The sequence below is a fragment of the Ceratosolen solmsi genome, unplaced genomic scaffold (genome assembly GCF_000503995.2).
Source record: "Ceratosolen solmsi marchali unplaced genomic scaffold, CerSol_1.0 scaffold11, whole genome shotgun sequence".
Taxonomy (NCBI): Eukaryota; Metazoa; Arthropoda; class Insecta; order Hymenoptera; family Agaonidae; genus Ceratosolen; species Ceratosolen solmsi.
This window is the reverse complement of record NW_011948416.1, coordinates 13,602,568-13,612,840: the sequence shown is the minus strand read 5'-3', so window position 1 is coordinate 13,612,840 and position 10,273 is coordinate 13,602,568.

The following is a 10,273-nucleotide window of genomic DNA, read 5'->3' as shown; positions in this document are numbered from 1 at the left end:
TTTCCTCACTTTTTCCGCATCTCCGCTCTTTCCTGTGCCCTATCCGCCTCCCCCACCCCATTCCCCTACCCGACAACACCCCATCACCACCCTGCCCCACCCCATCCACGTCCCATACCACAACCGCCGCCCACGCTCACTCTCTCTATCTATCACATTCTATATCATTATATCTCATTCCATCTCATTATATATCTATATCTAGCCCTACCAAAGCGTCTGTCTCTGTTTCGCGCGCATTCGCGCACTAACCCACTCGTGCACTCACTCACGCACGCACGCTGACCCCGGACGAATTTATAGAAGAGAAATTAGGAAGTTTATAGAAGCTGTGCGCGGTAGCTGGCCGTAGATCATCATTAGAGCGCGCGTAGCCGGGCCCTCGTGTTGCAGCCGCATAATAATATATGTGCGACCGCCTCTCGCGCTGCATCCGCGCTCGCGCCTCCGCCTCTGTGCGTGAATGCGTGCGCGAGTGAGTGCGCGGGCCATATATTGACTTTCGAATGGCCGTGCGCCCAGCCTTTTCTCAACAAAGACGCGCGGCCACTCGCACTCGCACTCGCACTCGCATTCTCCTCTCTCGCTCCATCTCCCACACGAAGCGCGAGCGCGCCTTAACTCTTGTCGTGTGCGTGCGACTCCCTCCGGCTGTCCTTGCCCGCTCCGGTTGGAAAAAACGAGAGAAAAAAGGAACCAACGAGCGATTCCCGCGAAATGACCAATAACAATAATCGCGTTTCCGAGCAAAACAACCTGCATAAATTATCGCCCTCTATATCGAGGAGATTCCTTTCGGGCGAAGCAGCGGGCCCGAAAACCAAAGAGGCACCGCTCTCTGCTCCCTACGTCTTTTCTCGCTCGCTCGCTCACTCACTCACTCACTCACTCACTCACTCTCTCTCTCTCTCTCTCTCTCTCTCTCTCTCTCTCTCTCCCTCTCTCTCTCTCTCTCTCTCTCTCTCTCTCTCTCATATATATATATATATATATGCGTGCGTGCGTGCGTGCGCGCGCGTGTGTGTATCTCTGCCCTTCCCCCGACCCCTTTGAGCTTCGCCGTTTTACTCGTCGACGAACAGGAGCGAGTCGAAAGGATTCCTCGTGTAGCGCGTCAACTCCAAGCCTCCGAGAATATATTGACTTTCTCCGCGTTCTTGGGGAAATTGGGTGCACATGCGTGTTTCTGTACCTCCTCGCGGCGTAAAAATCTCACCACTACCTTTATTTCTTTTCTACCCATCTCTTCATATTTTTACTTTATCCTGCTATCCTCATTAAATAGCCCATGGATACGTTAAAATTGTAACAAACGCGCTCATCCGCTCCTTCACGCTTTTAACGAACAAAGTACCTCCGTGTCACCCTTTCGCCGTATAAACGAATCTGTATCGAGGGGAGCGACACCAAGACGCTGTTTATTCGATGGATTATTATGCAATTTATTTCGATCTCCTAGCACCCGATTGCTCTCCCACAAATCAAGAGCATCATCGCAACTAATCCAATATTCGGCGACGCACGCTCAAATAACGAAATCCAACGACACCGATCGACAAATAAATCCAACGACTTAGCCAACTGCATCCTTATCGCCAACTCACCTTTCACTCGATAACTCAACGGACTTGCAATAATTTCTCTCTCTCTCTCTCTCTCTCTCTCTCTCTCTCTCTCAATAGTTTCTCTCGAAGCCAGTGCCATTATTTGTAAAAGTACATTTCATACTTCTATGGGCAAGCTTTTGCAGGGAATTTCTCATAACCGAACTTTCACGCAATTAGGCCGCCCATTAAACATACGCATACGTTAAACCGCATAGGCAATTTCTATTAGTTTCATAAATATTTCTCGAGCTAAGAATACCTGTCAAATGATATTCGCGTGATTAATTTTATGCTGCTTAGGCATTTAAGCTCGCTCTACAAAGTTATTTGCAACAAGTATCGTCAGTTTTAGTTAAATATTGTATTATACATCGACCAACCCTTTCACAATATTTCCAAGATAATACAAACTATGATATGGTATGTATAAACACGCACGCACAAACTCACACACCCACCGGTATATTGTTTTAGACAGAACATAATATTTATATGGATGAAAAGATAGTTGACGAGTTATTATTAGTCGCTCGGCATTAATACATCTCAGCGACCGAGCGAATCTCAAAATCGATTTTCATATTATTACGAAGAGAGGACCCTCGTCTTGCCGGAGATACCTTTATGGCATCTTGTAGTTATTTTATACGTACTATTTGGTATTAAACGGCTGGACGAAGCCTCGAGAAAGGATAAATATTGTAAACGTCTTTGGTTGCGAAGAGTACCGTTATACATTCGAATCGCGTCGCTGCCGTGCGAGTGAATAAAAATAAAACGAGTCGAGTGGCTTGCATATGCGCGCGAGTTTCTTACGGGCGTCTCTCTTTTTGCGACGTGCTCGAATCCTTTACACGTCCGTAGCTTTTCTTGGCTCGCCATCCCGTATCTGACCTATCAACGAACTCGAAATTTTATTTTAATGAAAAATGATTATACGATCGCTGCTCCGATAAATATATATATATATATATATATATATATATATATATAGTTTTTATCATCTTCCTCTTCTCTCCAAATCACATTTTCTCTTTCAACCGAGCTCAATCTCGCAACTTGGAAATATCATGTTGAAGTCTTAATACAAAAACAAAACAAAAAAACAAACAAAAAAAAATGTACAACCGACCCTTGCCGAACATTTATTTTTCACAGTAAACGCACTTTTTATGCTCGCCGCTTCTTCCTTAAAGTAATACGGGCATTTTATTTCCATGCGACGAACAAACGCGACAATCTAGCGCGACATTACATTACCAGCATGTGTGCCAATAGTTTTACTTTAACTATTATAATTCAATTATTACTGTAATTATGAGAATTATATTTGGGCTGCGATACTAATTAAATAAGTATCGGGCGTCGAGCTACCGGTAAAGCCCTTTTTAAATATTCGAGTTATCGGCGTCGCACACTATGTACATCCATTATATGGATAATTCAAATTACAATTGAATCGGCCTTACCTGCCTTCTATAAAATGCTCTATGACGGGGCATTATATCGGCGTTTAGCAAACTTGTGACTGATGATGAGACCATGGATTCTCGCACGATTGTACTATTGTCCCTTTATGTATTTATGTATTTATTTTCGCTATTAATTGCTCCGTCTAACCATATACTTTTCACACGGCCATTGAAATTGCTAGATAATTTGGAAATGTCATGTCAAATACCGATCGCTTGCAACATACTTATTTTATCGATACTAATTATTTATAATTTTTTAATGTTTATTCTTATCTTTTTTGGAATTTTCCATTTGCTTCTCCTGACGTATTTGATTAAATATTGATAATTAATTAATTAGAACACGGGGCGGATAAAATAATTAATTGACATAATTTAGTATTATATTATTGTAATTATGTAAATCCTAATACATGGTAAGCGGTGCGATGATAATTGTTTTGTTTATGTAAAGGCAATTGAACGTACGTATTTATAAGATATATCCCAGGTAAGTCACGATACCTACTTATTTAATTGTATTTTATTTGAATATGTAAAAACAAAAATTTACTAAAATCAACGATAAATATTAACAACAGCAACAAATGCTATACATTAACTAATATTGTGTGATACCGATTTTAACTGCACATAAATGCATATATTAAAAATCGATTAAATATTAAAATGATTATATTAATACTATGATTATCCCGAAAAATAAAATTACTTTTTTTATTCTCTGCGTTTTACAATGCCGTATTTCATATTATGTATTTCATATTAATATATCTCAATGAGAGCATTATAACGAATCAAAAACGAGATTTTAATTGATATCTCTTGAATTTTACGCATATAAATTTAAAATAAAAAGTTTAAAATAAAATATTACTAGTTTCTATATACAATATTATTGAGATTTTGTAAATTTTGACTTTTAAACGTGTGATTTCTTTTTATCAATCGATGCATAAGAAAATTAACTTCATTAGACTCTAGAGTATAAAAATTTTACGTTAGGCCAGTATCGCGACATATTTATTTCACATTTTTTATAAATAATTTTTTCCATTCTATGCTATGGTTTCTAATTTACTAGCACTTTAGACAATATGATGAATGACATTTTTGTACAATTATATAAGGTAAACAAATTTAAAAACAAAAAACACAAAAAAAAAACAAAACAAAAAAAACAAAAAAAAACAAAAAAAACACAAAAAAAAAACAAAACAAAAAAAACAAAAAAAAACAAAAAAAACACAAAAAAAAAACAAAACAAAAGATCCGTCGAGTAATTTTAAATAATCAAGCATTATTAAAGTAAAAAAGAAATTCCATAAGATGTACACACCTTAGTTGGAATTGATAATATTCGTAAGCCGTTATAGCTTCGTAAAAGTGCTGTAATCATAGCTATAGACCATCGTCGAGCTAAGATCTCATTTATTAAATTCAACGATACAGATTTAGAAAATCTTAACAAATCCTCCCTCTCTCTCTCTCTCTCTCTCTCTCTCTCTCTCTCTCTCTCTCTCTCTCTCTCTCTCCCTGTGTGACAGATGTGACGATCGAGTATTCGAAGTGACTGTTGTAAACAAATCGACCTTTTGAAAAATGCCATCTCAGCTACAAGAAAATGCTAAAAAGACTGGACAGTACGTTGTATCATAGCAAATGTACATCTAATGGAAGAGTCGATATGCAATTTATTAACAGCAGTGATGAAATTGGGCTCAAATGTAATAATGCCAGGGACATGGAATCGATGATATTAGTAACCTCTAACCGATACCTCCGATGATTCAATCCGTGGCCCATCAACTCATCCAAGTGAGCGGCCTGATCCGACGCCCGAACAATTGTGATCGCTGCCGAGGCTAGCACGGTCCCTTGGAAATCAGCCGCGACGGACAGACCTGCGTTCAAGGCTACATAACTAAGGCGTTAGCTGTAAAAAGTACCCAAATCAGGTGTCGGGACTTTCTGATTAGATGTGGCTGATAGGCCACTGGGCCACTGCGTGCCACCTATTGAAAATCGGAGGACTCATGGATATGAAGGCGATACCATGCCCCCAGCGGACAAAGATCTCTTTCTTTATTTTATCTGATGATGCCAAACGGAGCCATACACACATTAGCAGCGGCCTATGAAGGAGCACCGATCGATAATCATCTATAATTAATGATGGATCAATCGGGGAGGGGTTGGAGTGAGAGGAACGTTGTGAAGGAATCGAAACAAAAAATGGCTTTGATCGTCCGAGGGCCGAAACTCGGCATCTTCCTTCTTTTTTTTCTGCAACGGATATTCGCTATAACAAAATTACCCATACACCCGCAGTTCCCTTTAAATGGGCAAAAATACTATTTTTAAACAGGAATTGTTCGTGTTAGTTTAAAATAATCGAACGGAGTATACGTCAAATCGATTATTCAAAAAAAAAAAAAAAAATAATATATATATTCAATGTTTAACGTTTACCGATTCCATTAAAGCCAGTTAACGTTGGTAAATTAATTATATTATTTTTGTACGATGCAGATTCAATATGCTTATTCGTTTAATAACGTTTCACTTCTTTGCATCCATTTTCATAAGAGAATATTACATATATAATACGTGCCAGTGTGAAGCTTGATTGAATCAATTAATAATTTATTACATTTACACGGCTATGTAAATTAACAATATTGACAATTAATTTGTGTCGTTAAAAAGCATATCGGCTACTAAAAGAATTAATTAATCATTTAAAGCTTTTTGCCGTTGGTGTAAATAAAAATCAGCGCTACTGGCAACATAAAAGAATGAAACAAATAATGGCCGCTTATAACTATTCACGTATATCGAATGATTATTCGTAAAGCAAGTTATTAGTCTTGTAAAATACGACATAAGAATTTTTTTGCCTGCAATTCGATAACCAAAGTTTTAACTTCAATGATATTTCAAGATATAAAGCCCTTCTTTCTACATCAGACGTTTCTTTAGCTTTGACAGCGCGTAATAGTAACCTACGATGTTAAAATATATTTCCATAGGAATAAGATCAACAATACTTTCTATTATCGTCGATATTCGCTCTTTATTTCTCTCATTGAATGAAACTATCATAAACTAATCTTGTTTTCTGTAATATTTTGACATCTGTTTGTGAAGTGTCAAATAGTCATATAGTATGGGGAATATAGTTTGTGATCAGTTATAGCTATTGATCTATCATTTTCACAGTTTAATATCTTACTTTTTAATTTTCGTATTTTACGTTCGTGAAAATTGGCGTTTTTGGGTTGTTGTTTTTTTTTTTTTTTTTTTTTTTTTTTTTTTTTTTTTTTTTTTTTTTTTTTGATGTTTATTTGATTGAACTTTAATACTTCAAAATGAATGTAAATGGTACATGGTAAATCGCACATTTGTAGTAGCATTACAAAATGATTTAAAGAAGCATAATCTTATTAATACACAAGCTTTTAATTTATTTAAAAATAAAAAAGAAAACTATTTAACCGAGATAAATAAACTACTGATTTATCTGATTTATCGTCTATTGTTAATAGTATTATTATAGTTTATCGGCTAAGATTCTTGAAGAAGCATTATATAGTAAAGACACGAATAATCACACACTCGATAAGCAATAATAAAAATATGTTCTTATTCTTTCTACTACTGATTCTAATTGTTATTAAGTTTCATATTGCAAATACAAATTTCTTATATTTTGTAAATTTAAAAGATTAAAAAACTTTACTTATTAATAGCTGTTACGATAATGCAACTGAAAGAATGAAAAAATATCTCATTCTTAATCAAGGACAAAGTGAAGAACGTAAAATTTATATTTACACACTACAAAAAAATTAATATTGTATAAAATATAAAAACAGTGTGAGCTAAATGTAGTTCCATCGAGTAGTATCTTAATAAGAAATTCTTTGTTATTAAAATTATAATATTATAATTGTTCGTGAAGAAAAATAAAATGAATACAACATTTTTTTTTTTTTTTTAGTACTTTGTCAATCAATGAAAAAAAAAGGCTGAATAAAATATAATTAAACCAATTTGAAAACTCTGTTTGAAGAAAAGGAAAAGTTTACATTGAACTTGCTATGCTATCGAAATAATATCTACGACGTGACATTATACTTTTACAAAAGAATAAGTAAAAAAGAATTTACTCGATATAATTAAATGAATATAAATTAATTCAGACGATTTTTACTTTTTTACAATTTGCTAATATTTTTTTTACGCGCAAATTGGTAAAACATAAATATGCAACTATTGGCATTATATTAGTAGAAGATTTTACGCAATCCAAGTCATATTCACAAAGTATACTTATTATATATTATTATAAGCCATATTTTTACAATCTATTATCGATATTAATATCTCTACTAGATATTATAATATAATTTTTATCATTTTATAATTCATAATTCACTTTAATATTATAAGTATCATTAAATTTATAGTATTTTATTAAATTGTCTATGGTCTCAATATTATTATTAACATTCGGATACGAATGATTTAAACGAAAATGTTATTTTTAATCTCTTGTTTATTATCACTGATATATTCACAAACTAACACGATCGACGATCTATGCAAACGTGTGCTGCTATGAGACTTTAAAATCTTTTAAATTAGGATGTTAATTCAGTAGTCCTTGAAATTGCGGACAATTTTAATATCATTAAACACAATTCTTCTTTATTGTTCGTAATTTGGTTAAAAATAAATATATATTACTTTTTGCCCAGAAACAAAAAAAAAAAAAGAAAAAACTATATTTGCGATAAAATTGATCAGACAAATTTAAAAATGTAGTTGTCTCAAAGTTTAGAGATATTTACAATGTAATTTTACTAATAAAACATATAGTATAACAATCGAATTGGAACGAATTGAGGATTATTGTATACATATTCCAAAAATTCTGGTTTTATTATATCAAATAAGTATTATTGATCGATTAGTCTGGAATTATTTAACAAATGAAAAGTAATCGAATCTTCTTATTATCTATTGATTCTGTATAGGAAAAAAATTAGCATAAATAAAATCGATTAAAATTTCTAATATTAATATTGATTTGTTATATTTATTTTTATCAGAAATATATTAATTGTCCGTATTTAATGTGTTACTAATCAATTACTTTTTATGAAAATGTTTTAAAATCTATTTGAAATAGTTAGAACTAGATATGTTTGTTCGAACAGGGACTATGGATACGTGAAAACACATTGGTTAATAAGTACAATAGTCGTATTTCACTATTGAACGCTCGAAAGTCAATATTCTATAAATTAATCACGGATTTATGAGCCCGATCATTACAATCTTAAGTTAAACACACAACGCCTATACACAAATATGTAATGACAAAATTGAATTAGAAGATTGCGAGACTGTTGGGCAGAATTAAAAGAAAAACAAAAAACAAATAAATAAATAAAAAAATTAACGAAAACGAATGTGCGTTAATGTAAAAAGTGCATTAGTACACCTGGAACTGAAAGAGAGCAGAGTATATGTGGTTAATGCCAGAAAGTACAGAAAAGGTAAGAAGGTGTCAGTCTGGGGAAAAACCAGGACTGAAATAGTTCCGAAAAGCTATTAGGATTCATTGTCAAGTGAAACGGGTAAAACCAAACCATTCCCGAAAGCTATTAATGCAATTGTACTAACCTAAACCTAATCGAAAGTTTTCATCAAGAGTGTGGTATATTTTTTCTGTCAGGTACGTAGACGTCATTCTTAAGTTGCTCTCCTATTTTACCATTACACCTTCATTTTTACTGCAGGTCAAAACTTGTTTTCTAAACTTCGACGAAGATTAGAAAAATGTCGATGAACAAAAAACAGAAATATGAAGAAGTAGAAGAAGAAGAAGAAGAAGAAGAAGAATAAGAAGAAGAGGAGGACAAAACAAAAAAAAAAAAAAAGGGGGGAAAAAAAAAAAAAAAAAAAAAAAAAAAACGCGAAAATTGGCGTGACAAGATAAACTGTGGAATTGTATCGGGTCAGCAAGATTCTTTCCCCCTGCAAAGTTGTTTCTCATAATTCGATCAACGAAATGGCAAACGCACATACTCCTTCAAATGTAATCACCCTTTATCGAATGAGCCGAATGACCGATCCTCCTCAAAAGCTTCTTAATTTTTAGAACAATATTGCATAATTAATATACAGAGGGCGCATATTATTAAAATCATAATTTCATAAGGAAACGTTTTTCTCCTAATCTTTTTTAATGCGCAATAATAAGGCTTTGTAGACTTTAATCTTTATGATAATCCATTCGAGAAATTAGAGTGAACGGGGAGTGTAATGGACAATAGTTGGTTTTGTAACCTAGACTATCCAATATTTAATTGGCTAAGTTGAACAACTATAAAAACTAACGATTGACCATTGCAAATTGAGTTGAGTGTAAGATTCCGTTAAAAAAAAATTGTTGTGCTCGGTCATTATATTCACCATTAAGCTACTTTTAAAAATAAATTTGAATTTAGTCAAAAACTGTTCATAAATCATAATAGATGCTATTGTAAGAAAAAATAGACAATAATTTTGTACAATTGGTGGGCGGGGGTGGCCGTGGGGGGTTGGGTGGAGATGGCAAATGGGGGGGATGGGAGGGGGGGGGGGGGGTCGGTGAATTTCTTTTGTATTATGTAACTTTTACAATCAAAGCTATAATGCTAAATGTTTTATTCTCTTGAAAAAGCTATCGGGAGGAATTTCATGCACACATATTATAAATATTTAAATTTATATGTAAATTTTTGTGACCCATTCGTACAAAAATTTATCTTTCATAACTTTTTTCATGGAGCGAAGCCCGTCGCACCAGGCTTTTGCCGTTTGAATCATATCCTGAATTAATTGATTAGGAAATTAGTCAACTTACACAGTAGCCATATGAAAAAAATGAATCTAATAAATTATCATCATAAATATTATTAAGAGTTTTATTGTTGTTAAAAATTACGGGGTTTATAAATAAATATACTGCCAAAGTTGTGTAGTCTATGTCACTATATGACATATACGTTTCATTTAAATTATATTTTACGTTAGAATCATGTAATGGGAAATGAGATAAACAATACTTTTAACACAATTTTATAACCTTATAGATGAACTTGAAAGATGCAAAGGCAAAGTAGTTGAATGCAATAT